This window comes from Cinclus cinclus, chromosome 29 (genome assembly GCF_963662255.1).
Source record: "Cinclus cinclus chromosome 29, bCinCin1.1, whole genome shotgun sequence".
NCBI classification, from domain to species: Eukaryota; Metazoa; Chordata; class Aves; order Passeriformes; family Cinclidae; genus Cinclus; species Cinclus cinclus.
The window spans coordinates 1678403-1705734 of NC_085074.1; the positions used below are offsets into that span (position 1 = coordinate 1678403).

At 47.6% G+C, this 27332-nt stretch overlaps 1 protein-coding gene across 1 annotated transcript in view; it reads right to left on the reverse strand.

Annotated features, from left to right (window-relative positions):
• LRRTM4 (leucine rich repeat transmembrane neuronal 4) overlaps positions 1-27332 on the reverse strand; it is a 190183-nt gene that overhangs the window by 14448 nt on the left and 148403 nt on the right. The gene's annotated exons all lie outside the window — the stretch shown is intronic.

Below are 27332 nucleotides of genomic sequence, written 5' to 3' on the forward strand. Positions count from 1 at the left end.
GAACATTAATGAGCAAAAGCAGCCTCTGCCCCCTCAGGCCAGTCCTGGGGCTCAGGCAAAGCCGTAGTGACGGGTGGAAATGAAAAGGTTAAAAAAAAAAAATCCTTCAGGAAAGTAAAATCTGCCCTGGGAGCCAGGTTTGGGAATGTCTGCTGCTCGTTTCAATGAGAGTCAGCTCCTCTGAGCAGCCTCTCGCCCAGCCAGGCACACACCAGAGCGGTTCCAGCCACTCTGGTATTTTCTAAGCTGGTTCTGTCTGGGCAAGGCAGTGCCAGTGTGTCCAAAGGGATCAGCCAACAGGGAACTCTGCTTTTTCAGAGTGCCGCTTTTCCTTGGTGGAACATGGGGCGGCAGCTGTTAACAGCCTCTGCGTGGGATAATCCCAGAATCCTGGAGGGTTTGGGTTGGGAGGGACTTTAGAGCTCGTCTCTGACATGGGCAGGGACAGCTTTCCAACACAAGGCTGCTCCGAGTGTTGTCCAACCTGGCCTTGGACAATTCCAGGGATCCAGGGGCAGACGCAGCTTCTCTGGGAATTCCATCCCAGCCCCTTCCCTCCCTCACAGGGAGGAATTTCTTTCCCTTTCCTGGCTCTGCACCCACTGCAGCCACCTGGAACAAACACCCAGTGCTTCGCTGGTAAGATCCAGGTGCTATTCTGACCTGCTCCCTGCCTGCACAAGGGCAAAACACTGGGATAAGAAATCTAAAGTTAAGCGAACCTCTCACCATCCAAAATCTGCTGTTTGCTGTGCCCAGAGGCCTCGACAAGAGCTGGAGCTGCTCTTGGTACCCGATGCTCGTGCACTCAGCGAGCCCTTGCCCTGCAGAGCTTGTACTCCAGACAGCAGTGACAGATGAAGGGTGGGAGAAAGGAAAATAGCAAACAAGAAAAAGATCTCGCACAGATTGAGGGACAGATTTTTCCACAAGCTAAATACACGAATACAGAGCTTTTATCCCCAGATGACTCCCCTCGTCATGTGGCCACGGTGGCTCCGAGTGTGTGTTTGGGAGGGGAGGCAGCCCAGGAGGAGCACAGGAGCTGGTGGTGAGTACACGGCGTCCACACATCCACCCTGCGAGGGCTGACACCAAACAGGCTCCCAAAAACTCTCAGCAGCAGCAGCAGCAGAACAGGCCTTGCTGCTCCCCCAGTGTGAGAGAGATGTTACAATCAGAATGAATCTTTCCTGTATTTAATATTTGTGCGTTTCCCTAACCCATGAGTTTCCTGCTGGATTTTTGGCTGGGGCTGATGTTAATGGAATCCTTGGATGCTGGGCTCTGTTGTGTGGGGTGGCCCCAATGCAGTCACTCAAGGACCATAGTGACAAAAAATCTGCCTGGTGGTCACAGAAGTGGCTTTAGAGCTCTCAGAATCTCAAATTCTTGCCCCAGTGTTGCAAAAGGGCCATCAAATCCATTAGAGAAACTCCTCCAATTCAGGAAAGTGAAATCATTAAATTGTTTTTGCAGCCCAACACAGAAAATTTTATCTCCATCAAATTCAACTGGTTCTATCCTTCATCAAATGAACAGGACTTCAAAGTGTCCAAGGACAGGTTGGCCACCCTGGGATAGTGGGAGCATCCCTGCCCTGGCAGTGGGTGGAACTGGATAATCTTTAAGATCCCTTCTACCCAAGCCATTCCATGAGGCTTCTCCCACTCAAAAACTGGAGAGGGGAATGGAGCTGGGGAAGGGAACGGAGCTGGAGAAGGGAATGGAGATGAAGAAGGGAACAGAACTGGGGAAGGGAACAGAGATGGAGAAGGGAATGGAGCTGGAGAAGGGAATGGAGATGGAGAAGGGAACGGAGCTGGAGAAGGGAATGGAGCCCCAGGAGAGGCTGAGGGAGCTGGGAAGGGGCTCAGCCTGGAGCAAAGGAGGCTCAGGAGGGACCTTGTGGCTCTGCACAACTCCCTGACAGGAGGGGACAGCCGGGGGGGATTTGGGATCTGCTCCAGGGAACAGGGACAGGAGCAGAGGGAACAGCCTCAGGCTGGGCCAGGGGATGGTCTGGGTGGACATTGGGAAAATTTCTCCATGGAAAGAGCTGTAAATAATTGGAATAGGCTGCTCAGGGTGTGGTGAAGTCCCCATCCCTGGAACTGTTCACACACTGTGTGGCTGTGGCCCTTGGGGCCGTGGTTCTGTGGGGACCATGGTGGTGGTGTCACTTTGGTAATTTTGGATTTGATCTTAAAGGCCTTTCCCAGCTGTAACAACTCCATTATTCTATTTAAGTATCCATTGATTTCCCCGTAATTATGGGTTTCCCTCCTTATTCTTCACCCTGCAATAAAACCCACCGACTTGCACCAAAAACACAGAAGCCACCAGAAGGCCCAAGACCTGCAGTCACTGTGACCAGCCTGGGGAAGAGCCTTGGAACCTTCATCTCTGTGTCACAACAATGGCACTGCGGCAGGACGAGGGACAGGGAGTGAAAAAGTCCTGCAAAGTGCTGGCGCCCAGCTGGACAATGGTTGACACGATTCCTCTTTCCCTCTTTGTGCTGCAGGTCTGGAGTGAGTTCAGCTTCAAACCCTTCCTACAACCCAGCACAATGGGATGCAGCCATTCCCATTCCATGGAAAAAAAAAAAGGACCGTGCCATTGATGGCCCCGGCACCCTTTGAAAGAAGAACAAAGCTCCCAGCACTCCCTGACAGCCCTGATCCACCGGGGGCTTTGTGGGCAGGAACGAGAACAGTTTTATGGACTTGTAAAGGGGAAAAAAATGATCTGCTGGAAATGAGTCTCTTGCAGTAAGTGCTGGGAATAATGAGCAGCTGCAGCGCTGCCTGCGGAAGGTGAGGCTGAGGAAATGCAGCCTTAATGTGCGCAAAAAGCAGGAACGGGGCAGGCTCCAAGTGTTTTATTGGGCATGATGCAAACATTCGGTTGTCAAAGGGAACATTAAAAAAAAAAAAAAAGACAGGCTTAGGTAGGACACGTTATTTAAGCACATATTTATCTATCAGAAAGGAAACAGCTGCAGGTTGGAGGGGAGAGTGATCAACCATGGCTCCAGCGGAGCCTGCACCAGACGGTTTGGGGATGACAAATGAGAGCGTGAGCTTTGAGGGATGTTTTCCCCCTTTTGCTTGGGTGTCAGTACAAAAGGAAAATAATGGTGCATGTCTATGTGTGTATATCCTCCCAGATGTTCTTCTCGAGAGCTCTGTGTGACTCTGACACAATCAGCTGCTGGAATCTGCGTGTGCAGACTGCTTGTGCTGGAAGATTGACCCTCATAAAATTATGGAATATCCTGAGCTGGGAGGGACCCACTGGGATCACTGATCCAATCCCTGACCCTGCACAGACACCCCAAAATCCCAGCCTGGGCATCCCTGGCAGCACTGAACAAACACTCCTGGAGCTCTGGCAGCTTCGGGGCTGGGACCATTCCCTGGGGAGCCGGGGCAGTGCCCAGCACCCTCTGGGGTGAGGGACAGGATCCAGGGAAAGGCTGGAGCTGTGCCAGGGGAAGTTTAGGTGGAGATCAGGAAAAGGTTCTGCCCCCAGAGGGGGCTCGGGCACTGAACAAGGGAATGGGCACAGCCCGAGGCTGCCAGAGCTCCAGGAGTGTTTGGACATTGCTCCCGGGGATGCCCAGGCTGGGATTTTGGGGTATCTGTGCAGGGGCAGGAGTTGGCCCGGATGGTCCTTGTGGGTCCCCCCCAGCTCAGGGCATGCCACGGTCCTGATCTCCAGCCTGACCCTGCTCTTGCCCAGCCCCAGCTGCTCCCTGGCTCCTGTTCCCTGTCACAGAGATCGGAGCTGCCCCTCCGGAGTTTTCCCCAATCTCTGCTTCAGCAGAACAGCCCCACTGCCCTCAGCTGCTCCTCCACGGCTCCTCAGGCCCTTCCCAACCCTCGTGTCCCTCCTCTGGCTGCTCTCTAACAGCCGGACACTCCTTCAGTCCTGTTATCCTCCAGTCCTCTCTTCCAGGGAGTGATCCAAGCATCCCCCAGCACTGCCAGGGCCACCTCTGGCCGTGTCCCCTGGTGCCACATCCACTGCTAAATCCCCCAGAGATGACATGGGGACTCCACCACTTCCATATTTCATCCCCCTTGACCTTTGGTAATTCATTTATACTCAAATAAAGGATGCAGCATCACTGAAGGAAACTGAGGATCACTTCTTGAAGCACCCCCACCATTTCCCCAGGTAAATCAGAGGTTTGTCTTAATTTACATAACGAGCTTTGTGGCACTGAGAACCTGAGCACATCATCCAGCCCAGAGAACAGCAGGAACTTCTTGGCTTGGCGCAAGGAAGGGCTCTTGCACCCTGAACAGGGAAATAAGGACATTTTTACAGAAGCTTTTTGCCCTCTGGGTTGCATTAATAGGAATTCTGTTCACTCTTGCCACAAGAAAACTCTGGCTTGGTAACTCCCCTCTCAGAGCTGTTGGAAGAAGCTGAGAGAATTGCCAGTTCCTAAAAAACCTTGGTGTCATTTAGCCCCAAACTGCTTGTTGTTTGGTCTCCTCAAGGAAAATCCATTTCCTTAAATTTGTCCCTAAAAGCAATACTGCCTTTCCTGTTTTATTTTGGGTAATGGTGTATTTCTTCTTATTTCCCCTGTCCCACGTCCATATTTTCAAATCCTGAAGAAGCCTTGGGAAGCTTAAACCTAATTTTGGAATTATTACCTTTGTTCCTTTAAAAGGCAACTTTTCAGTAAGCTTTTAAGCAGCAATAAACTTCAGGAAGTTTTCTTCTTGGTGAGTTATCTGTTGATTTGTTAATTTTTAAACTCCTGTATCAGAATAAAAACAATGTTTTTATCACAGAACTTTCAAGATCCGTTGGTTTCAGGAAAATTTGGCTCCCTTGTATAAAATCCTAAAAGTTCCCGCTTTTTCAAGCTGATTTTTTTGGGCATAAAACACCTGGAAAGTGCTTTCCAAGCCTGCTTTTGATGGATGGTATTGGCCAAAACACTGCCTAGAAACAACTCTGGGGCTGCCTCTATTTCAGGCTCTTTCCAGAGGTTGGGTGTTTTTCCTCTTTCCTCAACTTTTTAAAAGTCACGAGGAAAACGTGGGGAACTGGGAGATTCAGCTGGCTAAAGTTGGAAACTGAATCATCTGCTGACTTTCAAAACTGTGAAACAGAGGTGAAAATTGGGGGAAAATTAAGGGAGTTGGATCCCAGCCTCCTGGAACACTTCTGTAAATCCCAGAAATTCCTATTAGAATATTTTTAAGTTACCTGAAAGTTTTTGGAAGTCTGTGGTTAAAGGGGGCTGTTCAGATTTTTTTTTTTTTTAACTTATTAAAGTGAAATTTAGCCCTGCTGTTGTCCAGATCCCTGTCCAGATGGAAGAGCTGGATCCCTCCAGGATTAACATCTTTTAATGATTCCATCCAACCCATGGAAACAGCTCATGTTTTCATGAGGAAGATTTGGCACCATAAACTCGGGTCAGAGCTCCAAAAAACTTCCCTGGGTTTTTAAATTCTCATTGAGGTTGTTTGGTTTAGCTTGGATCTCATCAGCGCTTAATTGTGTTAAAACAGCAACAACTGCCTTAAATCCTTAACTTTTATGGAATTGTGAAACTAGAAACACATAACTGAGCCTGTTTCCATATCGGTATGGAAAATAGGTGGATATTATTCTCTGGATGCACAAGTAGAAGTGAAGATTTGGGGCTTACACTGCTTTTAGTTTTGTTAATTCAGTTGATGGCAGTAGATTTCCTTCTGATTTACAAAGGAATTCTCCCCTCTGAGGATGGGGAGGGGCTGGGATGGAATTCCCAGAGGAGCTGTGGCTGCTCCTGGATCCCTGGAAGTGCCCAAGGCCAGGCTGGAGCAGCCCGGGGCAGTGGGAGGTGTCCCTGCCATGAGATGGAACTGGATGAGCTTTAAGGTCCTTCCATCCCGAATCATTCCATGATTCTCTGATCATGGTGCATTTTTTGATGCATTAAATTTCCATCCTGCAGATGTGATGGCTCTAAATCCCAGTGCTGGTGATGGGCAATGGTGTGAGCAGTAAAACCCAGCCCCAGCACCTTCCCCTCTCCTCTCCAATCCCTTTTTTCCCAACTCCAAGCAGCCTCACTGCATTCCTCTGTTCTTTGCCATGGAAACTGATCTTGTCTTCCCCGAGCTTATATTTAATATTGTTTATTAAATGCCAAATCCCCTGGAAAGGTTCACCCCAAAGCCTGGGAGCTCCTTTGGGAATGCCATGGACATTTCCCTGTAACCCATGTGTTAAAACAGCTGGGTGAGGAGGGAGGGGATTGATGTGTCCTGCCACCATTGTCCCCAAACCCAAGTTGCTGTGAGCAGGATGATGCAATTGAGAGCAGAATTGGTGATTTCGTGCCTAAAACTCTTCTAGGTGTGGTGTCCATCCCAGGATGCAGCAGCAGGGAGGGCTTGGGAGGATTGGAGCACAGCTGCAGTAGCTGAGCTCTCATCTTCAAAGGCAGATCTGACCCCACCGAGCTCAGCTTATTCCCACCAGCTGTTTGATCCCACCTAAAACTGCTTCCCGTTAATTTGTGTTCTTTTGATGTTGTCAGATCCCACACTGACCCCAAACCTCCTTCACCTGGTGTCCCTCTGTCCTTCTCAGACCCCTTCCCACATCTGGACCCCAGATTAACACTCTTCCATCTTTTATCCCACAAGCATCTTTTACAAATAAATCCAGAACTTGGGAATGAGGTTTCTACTCTTTCTTTTTTTCCCCCTGAATTCTTCCAACCAGGGCTTGATCCAAACTCAAGGAAGAAAAAAAATGAGCAAGGAAACTCAAGCCCCCTAAACAACCCTGGAAAGAGCTTTTAGGTTTGAGACACAAATGGAGATTGGCAGTTTAATGCAAGTGCAACAGAATTAATGTGAGCCTTTCCAAAGGCTGAGATCCGTGGATACTTTTCCAAGTGCCACATCCAGCAACAGCCCCAGCAGAGCACAGGGAGCAGCAAACGTGTGTCTGGCAGTGGCTGGGAATGAGAACAACATTTCTGAGAAACCCTTTTCCTGCTGGAACCACGGGATCCAGGGATGGATCCATCAACCCTTCTCCCAGGGATGGATCTCAGCTCACGGAATCCAAAATTTCACTGAGATTTCTGCTGCCTCCTCCACGTGGCAACAGCTTGAACCACTCCAGGGCAAATCCAGTCCTCTGTTCCCTACCCAACAAGGGGTAGGAGGAAAGAATTGCACAGGTTGGACCTTCCTGCAGCCCACCTGGATGGAGATTTCACCTCCAGCCCTGGATTCCTGAGCCAGGCAAGGAAAGCTCCCCAAGGAAAACTTTGGCTGGAAAATACTCTGTGTCAATGAGGCAAAACACGATTAATTTGGTGCTCCTGAAGCTTTATTGTGCGATTCCAAGGAATTTCTCCCCCTCTTTAGCTAAAGCTGGTGAGTAAACAGTTCCTTATAGCTGCCTTTAGTTCTTTTACTGTATAGATGGGAAATGTGTTTTTTAAGGAAATAAAGCCAAACCAGTCACCTATTTCAACCTATGGAAAAGTTACTGCCCCAATTAGGAACTCACAGGCTCTTCCAGGGAAATAGGACCAGGACAGAAAAGTGTGCAGTGCATTTTTGGAACATCAGAATTATTCTATTTTCAGAACTCCCGTGAAATTGAAACGATCAGGGTGAAATTTGGAGGGGATCACTTGAAAGTTCAAGGCCATTTTAAATCAGTGCTCCAAACCTTTAAAGTGATTCCTGCTTAAATCTGGAGCTGTCTGGGGGCAGCACAGGGAGCTGTTCTGAGGATCAGGCACAACAGAAATGACCAGAACATGTTCCAGATGTCAGGGCCACATCACACAGCCCAAAATCCAACACAAGAAGCCACAGGGTCCTTTTATCAATGAGAAGTTGTTCTCTAGGAATAACAGCACAGATGTATTTCCTGTCTCCAGCTCAGGGTGGTCTCATCCATGGGGTTTTGCTACACCTCAAACCCCTCTAGAAGCCTCTAGGTGGGATTTGCTGATTTGTGATTTTATTTCAAAACCAGAGCAATCTGAAGCCTTTCCTTTAACCCTTGCCAGGGAGGTTCTGGAGTGGATAAACACCTGGATAAAAACAGAAAGTCTCTTCAGCTGTTCTGTATCTTTGTTTTTTTAATAGTTCTGTTGTTTTTTTTTTATTTTATTTTTAATTTTTTTTTTTGTTTTTATTTTCAGGAGCTGCATCAAAGTCCCACATCCCTTCCATGGAATCACCAGATTTTGGTGCCTGTTTAACAACTGTCAGAGCAGGGATGTTCCAAAGGCTCCAAACACAAAAACTGCAGCTCCTGCCTGGCCCAGCTCCTGAGGGAAGTGCTTCTCCTTGGATTTAGGAGCCAATAACACACTTACACTGTCGAGGCTGTTGTTATCCTAGAAATTATTTCCTTTCCCAGTGTACAAAGATTGGTAAGGAATGATGAGTGTTTTTTGAATCTGTATCTTTGTTTTTCTGAATCTTATATATATATATATTTTTTTTTTTCAATAGTTCTGTATCTTTTTTATTTTCAGGAGCTGCATCAAAGGCCCGTGGAGCCACCAGATTTTGCTGCCTGTTTAACAACTGCTGGAGTAGGACAGAATCACAGAATCCTGGAATATCCTGGGTTGGGAGGGATCCACAGGGATCCGAGTGCAAGCCCTGGCTCTGCACGGACCCCCCAGCACTCCCTCCCTGTCCTGGGAGCTTTTAAACCTCTGGAATTTTTGTCACGTGAGCCTGGAACATCTTGTCTGCTCCCCACGAGCCCCTGCCAGCAGCGAAGTTTTCCTGCAGCCTGACACTCATTCCAGGGGCACATCCTCCCACCCAACAATGGCTTTTCACTGAACAATCTCCCAACAACAACCACTTTGAGTATAATTAAGTAATTAATTTTATTTTCTAATCTATTAAGCCTTGATTGCTTATCAAAGCATTCAGCCGGATCATTTTCCTCTTGTCATTTCCAATTAATTTTTTTTTTTTTAAGCAAAGGAAAAAAGTCTCTCAAACTTCCTGGGGAATCAGGAGCTTCACTGGAGCAGAAAGAGAAATTGCTGATTTTTTCCCCACTTTTTGGCTTACTAAGGAGGGATGTGCTTACTAATAAAGATAAAAAATACCAAATTTCTCAAATGCCTGAAACTCAGAGCTCTGTTGAAGTCCCTGGGATTACCCTGCTTTGGGAGTACTGGGAGTACAGAACACATTTCAGTCTGGATTGCTAAAAATCACAGAAAGCCAGGCTGGTTTGGGATGGGAGGGACATTAAAGATCCACTCCCACCCCTGCCATGGCAGGGACACCTCCCACTGTCCCAGGTTATCCCAACCTGGCCTTGGACACTTCCAGGGATCCAGGGGCAGCCACAGCTCCTCTGGGAATTCCATCCCAGCCCCTCCCAACCCTCCCAGCCAGGAATTTCTTCCTAAATAACAATGAGTATGTACTCCACAGTTTAATCACAAAATTATCTTTTTTTCTTCCCCCATTAATTTATCCTGTGAATTTAGGCAAGCACAGAAAACAAGTGAATATCAAATAAAGAGGAAGAAAAACTCTTTGCAGATCCTTATTGCCTTCAGGAAGGAATTTCTTGGGAGAAGTCCCATACAAATGTGGGGAATCATTTTTCCAATGAACTTTTTTAACCTTGAGGCATGAGGCACTTAATGAGATGGAGTTTATTTGGTCAAACAACACAGTCTGCTTTGGACTCATAGGGAAAAAAAAAAGAATGTTTGAAAGTAATACCAGGTAAATGAACCTTCTCCTTTTCCAGTTTGCTCAGGAATTTTTTTTATTCATGCAGTGCATGGAAGGAGATGAGTGATTATTCAGTGCCTTGTGGGAATCAAATCCAGCTGTGATGGACAGCACAGCCACAGCTGGAGTGCTCCGGGTTTCACAAAGGAGGAACCACAGCGTGCCACACATAAATACACAGTACGGAATTGTAATCTCAAATAATTCCATGGATAAATGCAACAGAAAACCACCAGTTTGTGATTACAGGACAAGGGAACTGCAAAATACACAAAATAAGATGTAAAATATCGTTATGAGAGGGGAAATTATGCCTGATGGAAAAGAATAATCTCAGTTATGTTGGTGTGGAGCCAAAATTTCCCTTCTGACCATGTTGGGAGGGCTCAAACAGTGCTTGGGCTGTTTTTTTCCCCTAATGAGTGAGGACAGAGTTTCTGGGGAGCACAAGAGTGGGGATGGAGCTGTTTCCTTCCAGCCATGGCAGCTCACCTCTCTCTGCCCTGGCAGTGCACTCCTGTCATGCTGGTTTTGGAATCACACCTTCTCATCTCAGCTCTGGGATATTTTTCCTAAGGACACTGCAGCTTTCCCTCCTTTAAAAGTCCCTGCAAATTCAGCAGGTTCGCTGGGCAGGGAGCTAAAGGTCCCCAACATCATCTGGGAGAGAACAGCCCTGGAAAATTCCCCAGCCAGGAGCTGCTCCCTGGCACATAAAGCACAGTCAGGTGGAATAAAGCAGGCAAAATTACCTGCAGCCACCTCTGAGGACAGTGATTGGGAAAGATGCTGGGGAACATCAAATGGAACTAATTATGCTTTTATGGGCCACGACTCTGGGTTTTACTGGGTGCAGGGAGTGGATGGTGGGGCTGATGTTCACACCCAAACTGATGTTCACACCCAAACTGATGTTCACACCCAGGCTCTGTTCACACCCAGCCTGATGTTCACACACAAACTGATGTTCACACCCAGCCTGATGTTCACACACAAACTGATGTTCACACCCAAGCTGTGCTCATACCCAAACTGATGTTCACACCTAAACTGATGTTCACACCCAGCCTTATGTTCGCACTCAGGCTCTGCTCACACTCAGGCTCTGCTCACACCCAGCCTGATGTTCACACACAAACTGATGTTCACACCCAGGCTCTGCTGGCACCCAGATTGATGTTCACATCCAGCCTGATGTTCACACCCGGGTTCTGTTCACACCCAGCCTCGTGTTCACACCCAAGCTGTGCTCACACCCAGGCTGTGCTTACACCCAGCCTGATGTTCACACCCAAGCTGTGCTCACACCCAGGCTCTGCTCACACCCAGGTTCTGTTCACACCCAGCCTGATGTTCACACCCAAGCTGTGCTCACACCCAGGCTCTGCTCACACCCAGGTTCTGTTCACACCCAGCCTGATGTTCACACCCAAGCTGTGCTCACACCCAGGCTCTGCTCACACCCAGGTTCTGTTCACACCCAGCCTGATGTTCACACCCAAGCTGTGCTCACACCCAGGCTCTGCTCACACCCAGGCTGTGCTTACACCCAGCCTGATGTTCACACACAAACTGATGTTCACACCCAGGTTCTGTTCACACCCAGCCTGATGTTCACACCCAAGCTGTGCTCAGACCAAGAACCTTGCAGGCTGATTCTACCTGTCTGCTCCCAGCCCTTCTGCACCCTGGTGCAACCCCGAACACTGCAGCGTTTGGATTTTTTCCCGCCTGTGTGATCCCAGGAATCATTCACAAGGACTGACTTAGTGGCTGCAAGTTTTCCCCTCAGACTGACCATTGCTTGACCCCCCAGGACATCTGGCAATTCAACACCCAGACAAAGCTCTCAGTGACACCCATTTTCTGCTCTAAATGGCTCATTGCACGTCCTTAATTAACCTATTTATTTTTTAGTTTATGTGTTAAAGTGTAATTCTTTTATGTATTCATTAATATATTAATACATCATATATTATTTATATCCTAAAGAGCGCTGCAAGATCTAAATCTCTTCAATTAAGACTTGGGCAATGTTGAACATTCTCCACTTCTCTGTGGGCTTCAGCCTGGGCCTGGAATGGGCAGGACAGGGGAAGCTCAGGAATGACCAAATTCCATGCATGGGTTCTGCCAGGGGTAAAATCACCTGAGATAAAGAAAGGAAAGAAGGGACAGACCCAGGGCTTTTCTCTTTTCTCTTTTCTCATCTCTCGCCAGCCCAACATGGAATTCCATACCCTGTGATGGAGAGGGAAGGAAGCCAAAATTTTCCCAGGTCAACATGGAAAAACCAGTGCTGTGCTGGGAGACAGCAGGGACTTTGCTGCCTTTTCCTGGAGGAAGCAAATATCCAAATGGGATCATCCAAATGTCCGTCCTCTCTTCCCCTTTCCCCCCAGACAGGTTTCCCTCAGCCCTTCCACATAGGAACAACCTTTCCCCTCAAGTGCCAGTTCCATTTTGGCTGTTAATGACCCCAAGATCTGTTTCATGCTAAAAAAATGGAATTATTTTAAATTCCATCTTCCAGGCAAACCAGTGGAAACAATCATCAAACAGAAGACTTTCTCAAGAAAAATCATCAAATCCATGGGATTCAGCTTGGAGGGGAAATTCATCTCTGTCAATACAGCACAAACAGGTTTGCTCATCCTTCTCCCGGGGTATCCAAAGTTATTCATCGCAAACCAGATCCATGGATGTATTGCCATTTCCAGCTGCTGAAACAACGCTCCAGACAGGCACTAAACTGACTCTGGACAGTAAATAAATTTCCTGCCTTATTGACTGAGGTGAATACAAAGAGATGAAGCACTAAATCCTGCCCACGGCATGCCGGCTCTAATCTTAACTTGTCATGCCAGCAAAAATTATATCCAGCTCAGGCTGAGTCAATTCTGCCTCCAAATAATAATAAACATGTTGGGGAAGATTTGGTTATTAGTGAAATCTGGGTGAAGCAACAGTTCCTGAGAGGAGGTTGGTGTCAGAACCCAGAAACCTGAGTTTTTTGAGCTTTCTGTGCTTTCTGGCACTGACCCCGTGGAAAACACTGCTTTTAACCTGAGGCCATGGAAAAGGCTTCCAAATTTGAGTGATGGAGTTTTAAGTCACGGGCGTGTAGTTAAATAGAAGTGTGTGATTTCACATAGTGAAGGTTTTAAATTTGAAAATTTTATAATATAGAAATAGGTATGGGACAAGATGAAGGACTTCAGGTAGCGTCCTATTTCTGTGCTCATCTTCCTACTTCTTCATAATTTCCAGTAGTAATTTCTGATTGGACAATTAGTGCTGCACCAAGGGTCACAGAAATTTAGTTATTGAGTCAAAAGTATAAATAATATAGGTGTTAATTCTCTATTAAACTACTGAGCTTTAAGAGACCTTGTAGCAGCTGAATCTTCCTTCATTTTGCTCATTTCTAGCTCGTGGCTAGTAGTGTTGCTGAGCTTTTTGTACTTCAGATAAAATTTAACAAACAACCAAGCCCGAACACGAGAAAATCCATTTCCTTCGTGTGTTTTTTAATCCTGGCTCTGAGCGAAGACAGAAAAAACCTCCGACAAAACACTAATTAAGTTGTGCCAAACACCACCACCGTTACATTTGGGGGGAGGTGGGGTCAGTCTCAAGTGACAGGTGGGAGGAAACGGCCTCAAGGTGTGCCAGGTGTGCTCAGGTTGGATTTTGGAAATGGATTTTTCACTGGAAGAAGGGTTAGGCCTTGCAAGAATTTGTCCCAGGGAACTGGTGGAGTGCTCAGGAGGCATCTGGATGTGGCAGCTGGGGACAGTGTTTGGGGGTGGCCACGGAGCTGCTGGAAGATCTTGATAATTCTGTGAACCTGCAGACCTTAAACCACAAATCTCGACCCAGAATTTCTCCATCCTGGAGAGCCCCACTGTTACCCTGAGCAGCTTACAAGGAGCATTTCAGCCTCAGAGGGAGAAGTGTGGAACTCTCAGTGTCCCACACGAGCTCCCCCAGGTCAGGAATTCAGGCTGAAATGTGGTTTGGGGGTGTTAAAACCCTGAATAAACAAATAATGATCACACTCATCCCTGCTGTGTCCCTCTAGAATTTCATCCCACCGGTCCTTTTCACCCACAGCAACACCTCCCCCTGTCCCAGGTGCTCCAACCTGGCCTTGGGCACTGCCAGGGATCCAGGGGCAGCCACAGCTCCTCTGGGAATTCCATCCCAGCCCCTCACACCCTCCCAGCCAGGAATTCCTTCCCAAAATCCCTCTAAACTGAAGCAGGAACAGGCACAGCTCAGACAGCAGATGAACCAAAAATTTTCTGTATTTCCACCCATTTTCAGAGCTTTGCCCAGAAACCAAGAAATCGTTTTTCCCTTTTGCTGCTGTGCTGAAAACAGAGAAAAGTTTGGGAATTCAGCCACTTGAGCCACAAAGAATTTAAAGTGTAAGACAATGTTCTTTTTTAGGCTGGCCCTAGAGTGTGGTTTGCTCTCAGGCACACGAGACTCACAGCTCAGCTACATGGATAAAATGAAAAACTGACAAATAAGATAGTGACAAATAAACAGAAAATTTGGGTATTTTAGGTCGCTGCAAAATACAACAGCTCCAGATCCAAACACATCCAAGTGCTTTGCTCTTCTCCCCACTTCCCACACTGTTGTTCCAGCACAGCATCGGGAGGTACAATTTGAGTTTTTTCTTTCCTTTAATTAAAAAGAAATAATTAAAATAAATAAATAAAAAATTATTAGATATAAAGAGAAAGCATCACTTTAAAGCAACCGGGCCTGCTTCTGGCTGGCCTTTGGGGCTTTATTTGGATTTATGTCACGGAATGGCAGAGTTTTTCAATCACATCAGCTAAGAGCTGGAGATAAGATAGAGCCAGAAAAGGAATTACATGGGATATACCCTGTATAATTTGGCTTTATAGCTTGGGAGAAAAAAAAAAATCTGAGACAGTCATTGAAAGCCTGAGTGATTTTAAGATTTCAGCTTTTAAACAATTTATTTACTGGGGGACAAAACTGGGATAAGGATTCAAAACGTGCCTCTGTGGCTTCAAAACTTGGATCTGGTTGTCAGACCTGCCTTAAGGTCTCCAAGCTCAGTTTAAATTTTGAGTGCCCACAAGCATGAAAACAGCTGGGGTTGTCTGGGGGTTTGGAGATTTTGGGGTTGGTTTCTGTGAGGGAGGCAACCCCACAGCTGGGAGGGAACATAGAAATTCCTGAACACATGGAAAACTTAGGATAGGACAGAATTTCTAAATGCTCAAGGGTTTTTTTTTTTTCTGACGAAAGCCCTGATTGTTCTAAACTGAGCAGGAGAACAATCCAAGGAAGGATGGAGGACCCTCCAAAAGCTGCACCTGAGGTTCCCTGATGTTCTTCAGGTGGGTCTGTAGCACCTGGCCCAACGAGCCCTGATGTTAATTGGAGTCTGCAGGCCTAAGGAGGAGGACTGTGACCCTGCCCGTTCCTTGCTCAGCCCTGCTGTCCCCAAAGCCACCCTGTGCCACCTGTGTGACACAGTGACATTTGGGGTGTGGGAAGTGTGGAGAAAGCCAACCCCACATGCTGAAACCCCGAGGGCCAGACACAAAAATGTCCCTTCCACTCCTCCAGGCTCCCAGTGCTTCCAGGGGTGGCTGCTTCCCCTAATCCTGGGTTTGCCACAGGAAGGGAACCTGGAGCAGCAGCTGGGAGTGAATGCCTTGGGTAGCAGTGCAGGATGTGAGCAGGGCTGTGTGTTCTATCACCATCAGTTAAACCAGCCGGGGCAGTGTTCTTCACCTTTCCACAACCCATCCTCCCTCCAGGAGATATCTCCTGTTAATGGGCCACTGAGTCCCACTGCACGGCTGAGAAAATTCCATCATCCCAGTGGGAGATGCTCCAGCCAGGGGGAGGAGCCGAGCATTTCCTACCCGGATCAAATCCGAGATTTGGAACATCAGAGCAGCCTTTTCCCACTGGATTCCAGAGGAAAACCAGACCCTTCTACATCATCACTGGAGCTTCAGAGGAAAAGTGCACCTTCCCCAGGAGCACTGCTGCAACAGAACCACATCTGTCACTGCAGGAGGATGCAGCCACCCTTTAATGGGACTGCTCCAACACCCTGAGTGACTGACGGGGGTCAGCTTGGATTCTGACTCTGGCAGAGTTTTGGGTTTGTTTTTTTTTGTAATACTGTGTTTCTATTTTAATTTGTCCTAGTCAAGAACTGTTATTCCTATTCCCATGTCTTTGCCTGAGAGCCCCTTAATTTCAAAATTATAATAATCTGAAGGGAGGAGGTTTACATTTTCCATTTCAAGAGAGGCTCCTGCCTTTCTTAGCAAACACCTGTCTTTCAAACCAAGACAGTCAGTTATCCTGCCCTGCCTGTTGGTCTTGGTATAGGGTTGGTGTTTGGGTTTTGGCCTGTTTGTTCAGCGGAGCAGGAGCCAGGGGAGTCTCTGAGCAGCTGCTGTCACACACAGTTGTGGCCAGGTCACCTGTCCAACACGTCCTGGGCTCCAGGAAATGTTCCCAGGCAGGAACAGTGGGAAGGGAAATGGGGAGCTCTGGCTGGTTACTATGGAGAGGAAATAATCTGATTTAATCGACACCAACTGTGCCTGTTTTGTTTTGATGTTTCTGAAGAGAAATTTTCTTTCTCTTCAACTCCCACCCAACATCACCTCCATAAGCCCCAATTTATCCAAAGTTTTAAGGCCCTTGTTCCACCTGCAGGAATTCCTCTGGGGAGAGGAGATGACCTCATGCACACCTGGTGTGGGTGTGACATTTGGGGACAGGGTCAGTGCTGGACCTGGGGTTAGAGTGTGACTTGGTGACCTCAGTGACCTTTTCCTTAACAATTCCGTGAATCCTTGATTGCCTCTTTACCTGAAGCTGTGTTGAGACCTGACCACTAAATGGAAATAATCACAGAATTGCAAAATACTGGAATGGTTTGAGTTGGGAGGGACCTTAAACCCTATCCCGTGCCACCCCTGCCATGGCAGGGACACATTCCATTGTCACAGGTGGCTCCAACCTGGCCTTGGACACGTCCAGGGATCCAGGAACAGCCACAGCTCCTCTGGGAATTCCATCCCAGCCCCTTCCCACCCTCACAGCCAGGAATTCCTTCCCAATATCCCATCCATCCCTGACCTCTGGCAGTTGAAGCCATTCCCTGAGTCCCGTCCCTGCATGCCTTGTCCCCATTCCCACTCCACCTCTCCTGGAGCCTCTTCAGGCCCTGCAAGATGCTCTAAGGTCACCCTGGAGTCTTCCCTTTACCTGAAAATAAGAACATGGCCATCAACAACTAAAAAAAATTTATAAAATTCCCAACTCAATCAGCTGCTGGCAAATGGCTGGATATAATATTTGGAGTTGTGTACACATAAAGTTAATTGAAATAAAATTATTAAGCAGTGCAATAAATTCAGCTTGGGTGGATGAAAGGCAACACCCTGAAGGAAGGAAGGGGGAAAATGGTCTTAAATAATTAAGGATCTATTTATGAATGTTTTCCTGAAGTATTCATGAGAGTCTCTTCACTGGGATAATAAAGGATAAAATAGAGAATAAATAGATTCCATGTGAACTGCAAAGGTTTTCTCTGAGCTGCAAACTCCTGGAATGAATATTTGGAGAGGGGGTGGCACAGGTGAGAAATTCAAGCTGGGGGTTTGGGATTGGAAATTTGTGTATCTTTGGGAAAGACTCAGGCAAGAACTGCTCAACCAGCAAACACAAAGATCGGGCAATCTCAGAATCCTTGAGATTGGAGAACGTCGAAGTCATTGAGTCCAACAGAACCCAGCACCACCACTGTCACCACCAAATCGTGTCCCCAAGGACATCCACAGTTTTTCTGAATGCTCCACCACTCCCATGGGCAGCCTATTTCAGTGCTTTACAACTCTTTCCATTATTTTTTCCCCTTTTTTCCAATCCAAACCTTCCCTGGTGTGACTTGAGGCTGTTTCTCCTGGTCCTGTACCTCCAAGCCAAGAGTTTTGACCCTCCTCACTTTCCTTTGCTTTGTCTGAAGTCACAGAGTGCACATTTCCGGACATGATGGTAATCACTCAGTAAAGATTAATTAGCAATAACCAAGGAAGATTCTCTAGCCCTGTAGCAGTGCTCTGATTTGGGTAATTGCAGCTTTGTTCTATGTTTTAATTTCCAAGACTTGCTCCCAGGACCCCAGTGACACTTGGAATGACAAACTGCCCCAGATAGACTAAGCAAAGTTTCCCAGACTCCCTCTGATTCCAAGAAAAAGCTGTTAGATCCTGGATTTGAGGGTTCCCAGGGGCTGCCTTGGGGCTCTGGAGTATCTGCAGAACCTTTGGAATTCAGGGAGCCTTCAGCTGCCAGCCCCAAGGGCCATCCTTGGGACACTCCCAGTGCAATCCCAGCACAGCTGGAGCTGCCATGGAGCTTGGCACTGGGCACTAGGGCAGGGAAAAGCTCCAGGTCCTGTCACTGAAATAGATTATCATAAAACAAGGAGACAGGAGGATTTATGGAATGTTCCCCTCCCTCTGGGACAGCAGCATCACAGCCGGTGTGTTCTGTGGGAGCAGGGAGAATGAGGATTCCTGAGGCACCTGGACACAGCCTCAGTGCATTTCCTTAAATCAGGAAATCCCACCTGAGCAGGGGCTGATTGTCCAGAGCAGCTGTGGCTGTCCCTAGATCCCTGGAAATGTCCAAGGCCAGGTTGAACAGGGCTTGGAGCAGCCTGGGACAGTGGGAGGTGTCCCTGCCGTGGCAGGGGTGGCACTGGGTGGGATTTAAAGTCCCTTCCTATCCAAACTGTTCCATGATTCCATGATGGGCTGCAATGGGGGGAGCTGCTGCCACTGAGATACAGCAGAGAGGAAAGATCCTCTCTTGGGAAGCCCTGCCCCTGCCCAGGTGCTGCTCTCTCCCTGTTCTTCACCTAGGACCTGGGTTTGGATTGGCAGGGAAGGGGAGAAAGCCCCTCCAAGAATTCCTGTCTCACCTCAAAGCTCTCATCTCCATGAGAAAATTATTTTACTCTGCCTCCAGCAATGGAAGGCACATAAAAACATTCTCTTCTCCAGCTGAAAGTGCAAAATCGGGAGAGAGGGAGCTGGGATATTTTCACCTGGACTGAAACACTCCCCAAAGCAGCTCCCTCCCTCCTCTTTAAAGGGAGGCACAAGAACACGACAGGTGCTCATTTGTGAGGGGGATGTAACGGAGCAGAGCTAAATTAGAGGGGGTTTGAGTACCACATTCATCTCGTGGATGTTCAGGAGGATCCAGCAGGTCTCCAATTGCCCCCTGGCAGCTCCCTCCTCTTGCTGCAGGTGGCTGCTGCTGCTGCTGCTAGAGGGGAGCTGGAAGAGAGGTGCTCCCTTGCTGTAATGAATTGACATCAAAAATTCATCTGTCTGCAAGCACAGCTCAGCCTCCAGATAAATAAATCCACATTCAGACTAGGGAAATCAGGGAAAAAGGTGAAAAATGGGGAAAAAGCTGCTGTTGGGGAATCTACGGAGCTGCCAAGGGAGATGCTCCAGAGGGGTCAGAGAGCCTGGGCAGAGCCCAGCCAGCCCTGGCTCTTGGGATGTAGCAGCAGCTGGAATTCGGAGCAGGTTTGGCACCACAGCCCCGTGCCGCAGGCTCAGAGGTGCAAACACCACCTGCCATTCCCTCGGGAACATCCAGCCCTGCTGCACCTGCTTGTGCTGGCAAGGAGGCTCCCAGATCCCGGAAGGAGCAGCTTCCAGACCTTTCCTGGCTCCCCAGGGGTGACGCTGGGCTGGCTTGTCACACACGAAATTTTAGGTTTTGAGCGACTGATGACTTCCAGAATGGAGTGAATTCAGCTGCAGGAGCTCAGGGAGATGAGGTGTGTTTATTCAACCCCAGCACACTCAGTGTTCCCAGGCTCTGCAGGGAGCACTGCTCAGGCAGCAGGGCATCACCCTGACCCTTCCCCATGTCCCCATGTCACCAAACAAACTCCACGGACCCCTGGGCTAAGTCCCTGCCCCTCACAACCTGGCTTCTTTCCCCCTCTCAGTTCCTCTAATTAAAAAAACGGCCCAGCTCCGTGCAGGCTGCGGAGCGTGCCTGCCATCCCCAAACCCAATTTCACACAATGACAGCCTAATTAATCTTCTTCTTTTGTTTCCCTGGCATCCGGACTCCGCTCGGCTATGGAATATGGGGGAATCTTGCTGAGAGCACATCTGTCAGGATTGCAGTGTGGAGAAAGGGATCCAGCAGGCTTCGGGGTGATTATATTTGTATTTATAGAGCTCTGCACCTCTCCGGTGCTCCAGACACACGTAGGATGGGACAATCTATACTGTAATGTCCCGAATTTCTAGAAACACCTGTGATCCCAGACAGTGGAGCATCAGAATGCAGCAGGCAAGGTGCCTTTTTGACCAGGGAGACATCATTACTCCCACACACAGCTCTCAGGTAAAGAAAGATTATGTGACTTGGCCAAGGTCACCCAGAAAACGGTGACAAAGCTGGGAACTCAGCCAGCGCCTCATGCCCTCACTTTAACTCCTGCAACACTTTGTTTTCCAAAGTCTGCATTCCCTCTTCTCCTCCAGGGCTGGCCCCTCTTGTGGTCTGGTGTGAGACTGGAAATCCTAATTCTGGCGAGCTCCTGCTGGGAACCACCAGCACATGGACACAGCCAAGTTCCACTCTCCTGAATGGAGCCAAACCCAAGGTTTTTGCTGGATCTTTGCCCTCCTCGGGTGCCCAGGGCCTGTGCCAGCTGTGGTCCTCTGGCCCCATGAAAAGGTGGATGAAAACTCCCCAAATCCCATCTGCAGTCCTTCATTCCTGTGGGAAACAACATCCCAACCTGAGCCATGTCCCAGGCTGCTCCAGAGCTGAACATGGCTGGAGTTATCATCTCAGAATATTCGGTTCTGCTCTTAATATTTCAGTGTCTGACACTGTGAAATGGCAAGGTTGTCCCAATTTTCACTGAGTTAAAGGTTTTGACACCTTTCATCTAAGAGATGAACATGAAACAGAGTCTCAAAGAGCTCCACAAAAATTCTGGGCTCACAAGAAATCTGTTCCCTGGTGTTTTGATGGGGGTTGGAGGCTGGGTTTGACCGTCTGGGCTTGTCAGGGCTGAGCTGAAATTACTTCACCACGAAATAATGAAAGGTCACAGGATTTCAATCAGGATCCCGGGCCAGTGTAAATCTTGTCTCTCTATGGAAGCTCCTGGTGATGGGTAGGCTCAGGCCTGCTAAAGTCAAGCTCAATTTATAGCTTCAATATCAATCAATAAAATTTGGTGTCCAGATTTTAAACGAGAGCTAAATTTGTCTCTGCTTCAAGGGAATGCAGCTGCATCAGTGCAGCTTCTTACATTTACACCAACAGAGTTGGAGCCGCACGTGAGAATTTTCCAAAGGCAAAACTCTGCGGTGTTTTTACCAAATTGGCTCTCTAAATTTCTGGTAATTGCTAAAGAAAGTATTTGGCTAATGAGCAGCTATTCCAACCACTTCCATTGGGAGCCACAGTGATAATCAGGAAGACAAAAAAAGGGGGAGGGGAGGAGGAAAAACCTCCAAGTTCCTTGGGATAATTATAATTTGTGTCAGATAAGACAAATATTTCATTTTGGGGCAACAGGTAGCTAAGGAATCAACGTGGGCTGTTGCAGTCACAACATGTCAGGGGAAGTGGTGTGATCCCATTGCTGCAGTCATGCAATTAAAGCTGGCATGTGGTAATTAGCAAGGCAGGTGTACTCCACACATCCTCCGGGGCTCTGCACGAGCTGTTGGCTCCCATCATCCCACCCCAGGTAAGTGATCCTGGAGACAGAAGGGAACTGATACCCCCAGGATGAAAAACAGAGGCTGGGAAGGCTTATTTATGGTGGGCTTGATGGAGAGCAACAAGAAGAGACTGAGAGGAATTGGGATGATTGGGAATGTCTCTAAAACTCTTCCAGTGGAGAGCAGGATAATGGAAGTCAGCTTCATGTGAGGTTGAAGAGGACCTTTAAAAAAAATACAGAATTATCCTATCCAAGGTATTTTTCAAATTCAGTTATCAGCCTGACAGTGGGGAATGATCCACGGAAAACTGTTATGATAGCAGGAACAAGCTCCCCAGGGATGTTTGAAGCCACCATCCCTGGAAGTGTTAAAAAAGGAGTAAACCATGCACTTCACCGTGTGGAACTTTCCCCCGTGGTGGGATTCAGTCAAAGGTTGGATTTGATGGTCTTGGAGGTCTTTTCCAGCTCTAATGATTTCCTGACTCTGAGTGTATCCCATCCTAGCACAATTCCAAAAGGCCATTCTGCCTCAGATGTTATTTGTGCAGGGAGAAAAGTCAATTTTTTATAAACCTTTCTGGATAGAAAAATCTGAGTACCAGGAGCACGTCTCCCAGTGCAGGACCAGTGAGGTCTGAAATTCTGATGCCTGAGAACCCCTAAAAAACATCAGTCACTGTTAACAGGACTAAACACCCTGGAGGAAATTCCTGCCCCTACTCCATGAGCTCCCTGGCAGAGCTAATGAGAGCCATGGCAGAGCGCAGGGAAACAATTAAAAGTCGTTCCCTTCTTCCTAAATACCAATATTGATAAAGTGGTGGAACTTAAATGACCGTGAGACATTTTTATGGCTCCTCAGAACTTCCTGAGATATATGAAGTGGGCTAAGGAGTTAAAAAGGAGCATAAACTCCCCAGCTCCAGGCCAACAACAAAGTGCTCCGAGGCAGGAAGGAGATGTCACCTCTGGAGCAACTCAGGAGATAATTAATTGTCTGGAAGAGCATTTTTTTATCATCTCCAACACTAACGAACTACTCACACAATTCAACTAATTCCAAATGCTCGCTTTTATGCCTCCCAGTAAAAGAGAAGATTTTTCAAAACTACCCAGGGGCATTTGGGTGCTAAATTTTTATAAAAATTAATGGGAGCTGAGTCTCCCAATTCTCCCAGTGCCTCTGAAAGGCTCAGACCAGGCACACACAAACCCTGCTCACTCTGAAGGCTCCTGGTGCATTTGGAGCATTCCTGGTTCTATCCAGACCATGTCCTGGGATCGAGCTGCCCCTGGGATGAAAAACATCAGGATGTTTTTCACTTGGGATGTGACCCTGGACTGGGATCGTCCAGCAGCACCATGGGGCCAGGGGTGGCCTCAGGAATGAGAACGGTGGGGTGGCCACAGAAAGGGTGGCCACAGCATCACCTGGAATTTGTCTCCTAGGGTTCTGGAATAACAGGCAGGACACAGGGAATGGCTTCCCACTGCCAGAGAAGCAATTGAGAAGCAATTCCTCCCTGTGAGGGTGGAGACGGGCTGGGATGGAATTCCCAGAGGAGCTGTGGCTGCCCCTGGATCCCTGGGAGTGGCCAAGGCCAGGCTGGATGGGGCTTGGAGCATCCTGGGATAGTGGGAGGTGTCCCTGTCCATGGCAAGCGGTTGGCATTATGCTAACTTGAAGGTCGCTTCCCACCCAAACCTTTCCATGATTTCAAGTGCTGTGCAAACCCACAAGGTGTTCCAAGGCAGCAAATGAGGTTTCCTTTGAAGAAGGGCAGGAAACAGCCACCCTCTCTCCACCTGCGTCACCTCCTCCTTCCCCCTTATGTGACCTCCTTCCTCCCCCTGTGTCACCTCCTCCTTCCCCTGTGTCACCTCCTGACCTTCCTGCAAAGATCTCTGTGTCCTCACAAACACAATCTCATTTTTCCTGCTGATACCGACACAAACCCAAAGGAAATATTGCCCAGGAAAGATCATGTGCAATTCTGGATGAGCGTTTGGAGCATCCTGAGCAGGATGAGCTTTTCATGGCCCCAAAAATTACAATAATCCCAGCCAAAATTGGTTTCACTTGCTTATTTTCAGACCTTTATGAGTGGTCTCTGGAAAAGTGAAATTGGTGCTTGCAGCCCTGACAGCAAAGGACAAACACCTTGGCAGGACATAATGCTTCCCTAAGAATAATTAAATCCAAGCATGGTGTAAATCCCAAGGGTGCCTCTCCTTTGGTAGTATTTCTATCAAGAATCTTCAAAACATTAAATCTAATATTTGGAATTTATGGGTTTCCCCCGTGATTTCAAGGTGAGAGGCATCTGTAGCAATGCTTTGGTGCTTCTGCCTGTCTCACCTTTTATTTAGGCCAGGAAAGAAAGAGAAGAGAACAAAATGCTGCCCTGCATGCCATGGCATAGATAATTTCTGTCTGAACAAACACAGGTAAAGGGTTTCCAATAAAAAAAAACCAAAACATCCCCCTAAGCCACATGGGTAAACAGAAATACAGTAGGAACTGAATTGTTTACATTGCAGCCGGAACATTACAGAAATGTGGGCCCCAGGCAAGGTCAGGAACAGGCATTAGGAGACATCACAGACAGGTAGAACAAAACTCTCATTATCTTTCCTTAAAAATAGGTACCTGGTGCATGAAGACGTTCAGTAAATTGCCCCAAATTATGCAGGTTTCTGCCAGAAAACTACCAAGTGCTGCTACTAAACACTCCCTGCTCAAACTCCAATCAAATATAATTGAGGACAAGCAGAGACATGAGAAAAGAGACAAACTTATTGATCCTCCCAGCTGCATCAACAAGCAAGGAAAGAGCATCCTGCCTCAAAAGAGAAGGAAAGAACATTTCTAGCTCAGCAAAGGAAGCTGGAAAGGGTATTCTCATGGAGAATGTCACAAGGTTCCTGCAATCATTCTGCTTCCCACCCTGGGAATCATTAATGGCCTGCAGGGTTGTGGTGTCAGTGTTTGATCTGGGTCAGTCCAGTAGGTCTCAATGTTTTGGGATAGTCCAGTGTCCACCACAAAGATCTCAGTGTTTGGGTCAGTCCAGTGTCCACCACAAAATCCCAATATTTTGGGTCAGCCCAGTGTCTACCACAAAGGTCTCAATGTTTTGGCTTAGTTCAAAGTCCACAACAAAGATCCCAATGCCTTTGCACAGGGCCATAAATAGGTAGTTTGACTCGGGAAAGTTCTCTGGGATGTCTTGGGGTTGGAAAGTGATATTGGAAAAGGAATCTCTGTGACCATGGGGTTTATTCTGCTGCAGCAGAAGCGATTTCATACCCTCTTCTGTGGATTTGCACTGCAGTGCAATGAGGAGGAGGCTGTAAATGAAAGGTTGATGACTCCTTGCAGTGATTTTTTGAATAGAAGATACTGTTATTGTCAAGGAAAAAGTTCTGGGAGCTGCAGCCACCATCCCAGATATTCTGAGGGCTGGAGGCTCAGCTCTGAAATCATCTTGAAAGGTCACATGGAGGGAGAGACAACCTGCTAGACAATGCAATAAATAATATTTGGACTGTCAAGCCTAAAGTAAACTTCCAAAAGATTTTTCATGGAGGATGCTGAATGAGGAGGGTGAAGGGATGAGCTGACATGGAGTGGAACAACAAATAGTGTGCCAGTGGTGGGAAAAGGATCTGCTTTAAGGATTTCTAAAATGCAACAAAACAGTCATCATAAGAAGAAATCCATAAAAAATCCAAACATCCTTGGAAGGTGCTTATCAAAACCTCAGGGATGTGTAGTGCAAGTGTGTTAAAAAGGGATCTTTACTATGAATTGATTCCACAGCTGGATGAACAGATAAAACATTACCCAGAAACAGCTTTAATTACCGACCCCTTGAACACGACACCCACCTCAAACAAAAGCCTTGTAATTTATTCAAAGCACCTAATGATCACCAGCTCAGCTCTTAGAACCTATTAATAGCTGACCTCTCAGAGCATGTGATCCCAAAACCCAGATAACTAATTCCTCGGGGGCCCTGATGTAACTCTGGCTCAGAGCTGTCTGTTAATATTCAGCTCATTTTCCCCTCCTCACATCGAAAATGTTGTAAAAAGTAGAGGCTCGGTCCAGAGCTCACCAAGGAAATCAAGGGGCATTTTTTTAATCTCTTTAGTAGCGGGAGGGTTGGAGCAAAGACTGATGGAGAACATGATCATGCTGTGAGATGAAAAAGACATTGCAGTGCTCAGATGTCTCTTTTCAAAGACAGAGAGAGCCCTGTGCTCGGGAGCTTCTCGTGGGCTCCATTGCTGCAGCTCTGGAGCAGTCAGGAGGCCAGGGCAGGAGGAGGGGGTGTCTCAGGTCAGGCTGTCCCTTGATGCCTTTTGGGACTACCAAAGAACAGAAGCCAGACAGAATTAAGGGAATAAAAAGCAGTTCTATTTATTGAAGAGCCTTCAGGTACATTTAGGGGCTGCACCCAGGGGCCACACCCAAAAATGGATAATGGGCCATGGGTTTTCACACTTTTATAAATTAGGTCCATTTGCATATTAGGATTAATCTTCCAATTACAGCTTCAGGTAATGAAGTCATTTACCCCAGGTTCGCTCCCCCCATCTCACTTTTGTTTCCCTCTCTCGGGGCCTGAGACAGTGAGGTGTCCTTGACTGCCAGGATGTTAATGAATTGTTGTGTCTGCCCAAAATAGTAAAGCAGTAGCTAACAGTCTGTATGGAGTTTAGAGTTACACACTAAAGAATTGTAGGATTTCAAATATGTGAAAAGTAGAAAAGCTGAAATCCTAAGACAGCACCTGGTGAGCTCGTCAAGAGAGGCAGGGCAGCCCCATTTGAGGGTTCTGAAGCCAGAGGAGAGTCTCTCCCTCTCTGTGCCAGACCTGCGGAGAAGATTTGAAGGACAATGGGGTTGTTTCCTCCCACAGCCCCTCAGTGGCTGAGCCCCAGCCCCTGCTTAGCACCAGCTTTTATTTCTCCCCAGTTCATTCTCTGTCTCTGGCCTCATCATCTCCCACGAGGAGGAATCAGGACAGAGCTGTCACCTCTGCACCCCCTGACACCACACCTCTGTCTGCGCACCCAGACATGGTCACCTTGTCACCAGCAGCAGCTCTGACAGCAAAACCTCTCAGCACAGCTCAGCAGGGCCCGGGGGAGGCTTCCACTCCCTTGGTGATGTTTCACAGCCTCCTGTGCTCTGCAGGAACACAAGATCCAGAGCTCCCTTCCATGGCTCCAAACAAGGTCCCCCAGCAGCTCAGTCCTGTCCCCACCAGTGCCCCACCATCCCTCTTCCCAATCTTCATCCTGCCTTCCTTCATAATTAGGGTTTCTCTTCCAGCTTCAGCATTTAGAGTTAATTTGTTGTACATCATTAATTCCCCCCCGTAAACTTTTCCAACACCTCCTTTCCCTGGATGTTTGGAAGTCCAGCAATTAACTCCTCTCATCTCCCTTCTCCTGCTACCACCTCTCCGTGCTCCCAGTTCTTATTTTGCTTTTTTAACTGGCATTTGTTAGTTCCTGACAGCCAGTGGCACCATGTGAATGATTGTCTCTCATTAATTAATAGTTTTACATTAGGAAAAAAAAGAGAGGATGAGCATCTGGAGGGGAAAGCAGAGCACAAGGACTAAAAATACAGCTTTGACTGTCTCCTTGTCAATGGATGGGGTGATGAAATATCGCTCGTAGTAGACAGCTAATTAAAAATGTGAGTTTGGAATGAAATAAATTATCAGCTGCTC